At 32.2% G+C, this 8,274-nt stretch overlaps 1 protein-coding gene across 12 annotated transcripts in view; it reads right to left on the reverse strand.

Moving 5' to 3' along the window:
• The window catches only part of LOC108978281 (protein windpipe), a 154,768-nt gene that overhangs the window by 41,815 nt on the left and 104,679 nt on the right, over positions 1-8,274 (reverse strand). The window lies entirely within an intron of this gene.

Consider the following 8,274-nt stretch of genomic DNA (forward strand, 5'->3'; position numbering starts at 1 on the left):
AGAAAAACTCGTTTAAAGCTGGCGCACTTAGCCTAGCTAGATTCGAGCCTTCAAGTTCTCGAGGCTGTAACTCTGAGACCCGAATCAATTCGAAAATTTAGGACAATATTCTAAAGGTGCTGTAGAATTTAATAAGAAAACCTATAAACCCATATAATCCCTTAAATCCTTTCTTACAAATACATCAGATAATGATTGAAGAAATAAGATATCTGATAATAATTTCGATCTTGAAAGCCATTTTGCAGTGTAAATTTTTCCATCAAAAACGACTATTTCTATGGAACCAAAAAAAATCTAAAACGCGGTGTTTCTGACTTGCATGCAATTATAATTCCTTAAATGGGGAAAATGCATACTATCATTCTCTTGATAACTGATATTTCCAAACAAGGCAAGAAAAATCAATTAACTGTGAGCAAATTAAATACATACATGAGCGGTTTGTAGTTTGGAAACCATTTTATAAAATTGTTTTAATAATAAGGGAAAGATAAAAAACTGAAAGCAGGGACCTTAGAATTACAATTAAAAGCTTTTACTTGGAAAGGTTTCCTTTTTTGACTAAGAACATATTTTTCAGAGTACCAAGAAAAAAATTAATATAAAATATTCGTTTTTTTTTACGTACCCTAATACACAAGTAGCATTCGTATCAGTTAAATATCATAAAAATAAGCATACATTACATATAACATACTTCTCCGATAGCCTGTCAATAAAACGTACAAATTTTACCTAGAAAAGTCTAATAAATGAATGACTTTAAGGAAATCGGCCTGAGCTGTCATACATTTTAGGACGAAAAAATATAAAAGCATTACATTTAGCTGATTTGGCATCTACATGTACTATTCATCGACTAAAATTATGAAATAATAAAAGAATATTAACGTGTCTACCATATAACTTAATTTGTATGCGTAGGGAGACGCAATTGCAAAACTTAGTTCGCTGGAAGCAAGTATATGTGTTTGTATGTTGGTGTGTAAAAGTGCATTTTTATGAGCATATACATACATACATATGTATATGCATTAAGTGAAAGGCAATTCTTTTCTAGCAAAGCAATTAAAGAGAATATAAAAATGTGCACTGTGTACTGGGAAACACATAACAACCTACCAAGGCAGGCGGGAATTCACGAAGCTATGCGTGAAAACAAGGAATAATTATGTATGAGTACAGGTAAGATACGTGATTGCATTTAAATGCATGGACATTTATATTTCATATTAATATGAATACGCACCGCAGACAGAAGAGAAAAAAAATGTGTGCAAATGTGTTTAATAAAGCAAAGCAATAATTGTATCTATTGCAATTTAAGTCATGTTAGTCTAGAGACAAGTACACAAATACCATAGGAGAGAAATATAAAAGTCAAAATGTTAAAAAAAATCAGTAAATTAGGATAATTAATTTTTTTTTTTTCATATTTTGACAGGCTTTAACATAATAAAATTTAAATCGATAGTTTTTGATTTTTGATATCAATATCAGTTCCATCAGCTTACGGGCATATTTATACACACTGAAGAACACTGCAGAAACAAATGATCCAATCACTGTAAATTGCTAGTTATTCACAGAATGATCTACCTGTTTTTATATGAAAGAAAATTCAATATTAGCTGACCAAAAAAAGTCAGTATTTTAAAAGAAATTCAATTTAATTAATTTTTTTAAACGCCAATGCTCACAAAATGGTATTTAATATTTGCATTTTCATTTTATTTTTTATTGTTTTTTCCCATATCACTGATGACTGTGGGAAAAATGTTCGTGAATATCGCTGATATAAAATTTAACGCACCCATGCGAGTGAATTTGCATGCAAAGAATTGCAGAAATAATTGAATTAAAACAGAAATATGCCAATGGAATGAAACAATGATTCGCTATGATCACTTACATTGCTATGTGCCACGTACACATGTGTGAGAGTGTGTGTGGTTTTGGCGTAATGCTCGTAACTTGTCTGGCGCATTTTTAGCACACACACTCATGCAGGTGTGTATGTGTATGGCCACAAGCAGCACGTAAATGTTTTGCGTAATTGTGGCGTGAAAATGCAGTTAATGTTGCAACTCAATAAAAGAGAAATAAAAACCGAGAAATAAGAAAACGCAACCGCAACTAAAACGCAATACTTTTATACCGCACATGTTGGATGAAAAATAAAATTTAATTATGAGGTTTACGAAAAGAACAACAAAAATATTTCTAGAGTATTATTTAGTACAATTGATGAGATTTTGGACGTTTTAAGGAGGTTAAACTGGCTAAAGTTACTCAGCATAAGTGAATGATGATACGATAAGAAGTCCATTCCCACGGACCCGGATTTTTATCCTGCCAAGGACTGTCAACTCGGCAGAATTCTGCCGCTAAAACAACAAGAACAACAGCAAGTTGAGGAATCTAACTAATTTGAGATAAAATACTGATGCTGTATACTGAACCAGTCGTAGTCTTCTTAGTATTCCTACACAAAAACCTGAACTAGACCTTGAAAATTCCAATAATTTTTAATTTTTTGGCTTTTCACCCTTTTCAACATCCTCTAACCGACTTCTTATTACATAAAACATATAAACATAAATTCTGGGTGCTTTTTCCAGGTATACGATAGTTATACCATATAGATGAAATAAGCAGAAGTGGCTAGAAATTACAAAAAAATCGATTTGTTTTGTAATATTTTGATAGTTTAGACTCCCAAAAAAATATATTATCGAAAAAGTTTTTAAAATACAAGAAAGATAAAAGATAGTGAAAAATGAACTATTTTTTAAATAGTTCAATAGTTCCCTATGGTGATAGCGAGAACGCAACCTTTTCTCTTGCTCTACTCAATGGATCAACTAATCATAAACTACAATTTATCCAACTGTGGAACATTTTTGGGATTATTGTCTGGGGGGTGAGGAAAAACAGGCTTGTTGGGAAAGCATCGTTCTRCCAACTACGATGTTTCTGTCGCAAGGATGTTAAGAGCATTCTCGGAAATTTGTTTGTTTTTTTTTTTTTTTTTCCAAAATTTTTCAACTAAGCGAAAAAACATCAAGATAAGGGAAAAAGGAGTCATAAGGTCATAAAAAAATTGACACATACGAACGACAAACCCTTTGAGGGTTTTACTATACTGACCTAGTACCATCACCCTGACTTGGAATTTCTCACCCCCCAGATTAGCTGTTGTACTGTGCTATCAGCGCCGTATTGGAATCACATATTGTCCAAGTCCATATCATCCAATTCGGGCCAAAAATACTCAGTTATTATTGAGCAGTAGTTATTCACAATCACAGTAACGTACCAGGCTTGATCATCACGGAACAAGTACAGATCAAAGACGCCGGCGGCCCATAAACCACACCTAACCGCAAGCGAAAAAAATCTGCCGCCGCTCGTTGTCCTTATCGGTCTACTTTTGTTGCTCCCTATTGTAAAACCATATATTATTGAACTAGTTGCAATGTAATAATAATAAAAAAATCATAGTTCAACCCAAGTCAACTCCATGAATTATCTCACTATATAGATATTTTTCAGACTATTATATTTAAAGCAACTTTTTATACAAAATTTATATAATTTTTTAATAAATGTTTTACTTCGCTTTTGAACATGCAATAGTTACACTTTTATGACGTGTGTTGTTGTTGCTGATGTATGCTAGGAGCCATTGTGGGTCAATTAAAGCACATCTTCGTTACACGCATGCGCATATTGTGCTGGCCATGTAACTTGGCGCAAACGCATTAAACACAACGCATAGGCAGCAAAGCGCAAGTGTTTTGCAATCATCACTTTGTTGAAATATAATGTATGTGTATGAGCATATCTACAATAATATTTACAAATATATAACACACAAGAAAATATGATTGAGCATAAAAACTGAGAAATCGCATAAAACTTTGCGCTTACGAGCAAATATGACAGGGAGTTTTAAAAAGAAGTTTGTTAAAGCACAATTTAGAAGTCCGAAAAGAAAGGGACTGAAATGGCAATTCATGCGTCGTTGGCAATTCTAGCTACAGCCATGTCTCTATAACGCATTTGGATGTAGTTCGCGCGCCAAGTTGATAAGTTAGCGATTAAATTGTCTAATCAGCGCTTGCGCGCTTTTTTCACCAATTCAGTCATTTTGGCACATGTCACTTTCTTGCCGTTGTTGTTGTTATGTTTAAAGCTTTATTAGCAACTCTGCAACATTAGCGCGTGGTAAAGACTGCTTGTCTCTGCTGCCGCCACCGTTAAGGTCAACACACTCGCGTTGGCTGCCAAGTCAAACGACACCGATTTCCTCCGGTAGTCCGTTGGCGGAGCCACGGTCTGCTGTTGTTAGTGCTTACTTCATTTTAAACGCTTGCTTTTACTACTTTCGGCAAAGAAAAATGATTTTTGTAATTGTGAAACGATTAAACGATTTCGTCAGCAGTTGATGGATGGCAACGATGTGTTGTTGTTTTACCTTTCTTAGTTTTCCATTTTTCCGCTGAAGTGCAACCGTCGTAACTTGATTTACTTAATTGCTGGCATTGCAGTTGTTGTTTACGCGCAGTTTTTCGATTTTCTGTACTTTGTTTGCTGCGCATGGATTTGCATGAGCTGCAAGTAACTTTTTATAATTTGGTTTAACGGTGATTATTTATATATATATATATATATATTTTTTTTTTTTTTTTGTAAATTAAAAAGGTGAAAAAATTATTAGATGTGTATAAGAGACAGATATATATATATATATTTTTTTTTTTTTTTGGTAAATTAAAAAGGTGAAAAAATTATTTTTTAAACCCCAAATAATTTCATTTTATCGTTGTGTATTCGAAATATATTCAAATGTGAATTTCAGGGTATAAAATAAAATGCTGCTGGCATTTTGATGGTGCGCAATTAAAAATCCTTTAATGTTACCGATTTTAAAGACTCGCGAAAGTTATTTCTTTTCACTTTTTATCGATGCACCGCGGCGTGACGTGCAATTGTTGTAAAAATTTGGCAATAAATACTTGCAGTTCAATTAATTTGCTATGGTATAACTGTTTGCATTGGCGGGGAAACATATAGGGGAGTATTAAAATCAATCGTAGACTCGCATTCCAGGCAATAAGTCATTTGCCGCTTTTAATTTCTCATCAGAAAAAGTGGTTTGAAAAAATAGTTTCGTTTAGTGGTGATACGTAATCTAGTGGCCAAGTTTGGAAAACTTGTATGCGGTTTAAAAGTAATTACATATATTTTATACTTTCGGTTAGTATTATATTTATATTGTAGCTTCAATGTAAAGTATATATAGATATTTAAAAATGCACATGATACAACATAAATGGTTCTTCTGCTAAATGCTTGCCATAGCTGCATCTGCCATTGGTGATGTATGCTTCAAGTATAGATACTTTTCACTAGCCTTTGTTAGCAGATCATGCGTGAGTCGTGTCAAGCTGTCATGTTATTTTTGTTCAGCATTGTTTGGCATTTCATCATGAAAAGATTCACTCCTGAACAACGTTTACAAATCGCGCTTCGCTCAACTAACGGTCAACATAGTCGGCATACTGAGCATATTAATCGCAACACCATTACCCATCTTGAAACCCAGCCATCATTATAAAATAGTGTTCGACCAAATAGTGGATTGTGGGCTGGTGGAATCATCGGTCCATACTTCTACAAAAATTATGCAGGTGAGACCGTAACCGCGCCATGATAACCGACTATTTTAAGCCTGAAATTGAAGCTCGTGATCTTGGCGAAGACTGATTTCGAATTTGGAATTCTTCAGTGAGCAGATAATCTCAAGTTTTAGGTCGGTCGATTGGTCATCAAAATCGCGTGATATCACACCGTTAGACTTTTTTCCTGTGAGAATTTGTAAAGTCTAAAGTCTATGCGGACAATCATGCTTCGATTCAGGCCTTTGAGCAAAACATCATGCGTCATTCGCCAGTTCCCAGTCGAAACACTCGAGCGGGTCATTGAAAATTGGGCTAAACGGATGGATCATCTAGCCATGGCCAACATTTGAAAGATGACAAACATTTTTCTTTCGAATGACTTCAGATTTTTATTCACTAATTAATAAAAATAAAATTTTATAAACTTTTAATGCTCGTCTGTCTAGAGTTTTTTTTTATAATTTGTAAGTTTTTGAACATATTAAATGTTAACATAATAAAGATTAGAAAATTGTATTTTAATTAATAATTATAGTTACAACTAATTTTTCTTTACTAGCTTCAAACAGGTTAATTAACAATTCCGATATAAATTGAACCATTGGCTTGGCAGTCTAAAGTAACGTTTAAATTCCCTATTACTGTTACGGTTAAACTCAACTGTATGTTCAATGTTTTGAAATTCGGTATTATCGATATCAACTCAACACGTCAAATAAAATTTCAGTTGAAGTGTTGTTAAACTTAAATTTTCGGTATTACGGATTTAAACTATGCGCTAGTGTAGTTGACTAGTTGTAGTTGTAGTTAAGCATTAATGCGTTTACTTAGGAAAAATATTAATAGAAAATGGAAAATATAATAAATAATAGTACATAAACTAATTTATATATAGCTTTAATCTATTTTAAACAGTTATTGTATACAAATACATAGAAAAAAAGGAGAAAAAAATGTTGAGCTCATGGAGAAAAAAATTTCGTTGGAAGTAATTCAAACATTAACAGTCGAAACAACCTACTGTTGATAGATATATACAATATACATTTGAGTAAAATTACTTTCCTCATCGGTGTTGATAATACCTAAAACCTCCTTAACAACCCTAGATATCGTATGCTATGCCAGCTTATAGTTAAAATAATTTTAACGACATTTTAAATAACAAGGATACAAAAGATGAGTAGTTTTTCCCCCCAGATATCGTAGTTTACGTCAGCCCGTAGTCAAAATAATTTCAACTTCATTTTCGATTACAAAAAATAAAAAAAAATAAAAACGCAAAATATTTGGTAATTTTTTCCCAGATATTGTAAGTTACGCCAGCTCATAGTTATATTAATTTCAACCGCATTTTAAATACAAAGAAAAGAAAAATATTTGGTAATTTTCCTTGCGGTCATCTAGTAAAAAACAAAATGTTTCCTTATTTGAACGAAAAAAACTTTTGAAATAAAACATTTATTCGACTGATCGCTTAGACTTTTCGGATGCGTAGCACGTCAGTCTTTGTCCCAACGTTTTCGTTATCCTAATATATGTATATCAAAGCTAAAGTTCATTTTAATAATTATCAACTTCTTCGTGAGCAATAACATTATTTATTTTGATTTTTCTGCTATTGGATTATCTGTCAAATCTTCACTTTTTAGGTTGGCAACACCAATGAAACTCCGGCTAAAATTAGTTGAAATTGCACTAATATGCGACAAATTGAATACAATTAAAGATTAAATTGCTGAAATTATTTTTATTGTGCGATTAAGAGTTGTTTAAACATAGTTTAAGGTACTTTGATTTCATGTAATTGTTGATTTTGGTATTTATGCATATGTATATATACATATACATACATATATATAGTATGTTATAAATTTTGTTCTTGAACCTTTCTGTTTAATGTGGTTTTACTTCATATGCTCGAATTGTTTTGCGGTTAGTATTTGGTTAGATACGCATATCACTAGGTCAAATATATGAAAATTACAGATATTAATTATTATTTTGTACTAGTACACGTGTGTCTAAAAATACTATAAAATATACATATGGGTGGGAAAGCTTTATTGCGACAAATCCAGATTCGCTCGTTCAGATCCCAATCGTTTTTCTTAGCCAAAAATAAATTAGATACTTATATACAAGTTATATTGGCATGAGTAAACAAAAAATTTACATATTTAATAGTAAACTCGTTTAATAAATTCTAAGCCAATGGCTTAGCAAACTTAAACTTAATTAGCAGAGGTTTGCTATGATTCGCTGAAAAGAAGTTTCTTTCGAACTAAGATAAAGAGAATATTCGTTTCCGTTGATATAAGACTTATAAATCCATAATAAATTAAAAATAAATAATTGAATAATCCACATTATTAATTATGAATTTATTAACTTAGCTAAAAGTTAACAGCTTTAATTTTAGAAATACACAAATACAAGTGTAGCTCGCAAAGCAAACACTCTAATAAATTTTCACGTGCTTCGGCTGTTAATAAATGGCAACTGCTGACTACATACATATTAACATGAGTATGTACATAGGTATATTAGTGTATGCTTCAGTTTTTTTTTTTTTTTTTTTTTT

This window comes from Bactrocera latifrons, unplaced genomic scaffold (assembly GCF_001853355.1).
Source record: "Bactrocera latifrons isolate USDA-ARS-PBARC rearing strain unplaced genomic scaffold, ASM185335v1 scaffold_12, whole genome shotgun sequence".
Taxonomy (NCBI): domain Eukaryota; kingdom Metazoa; phylum Arthropoda; class Insecta; order Diptera; family Tephritidae; genus Bactrocera; species Bactrocera latifrons.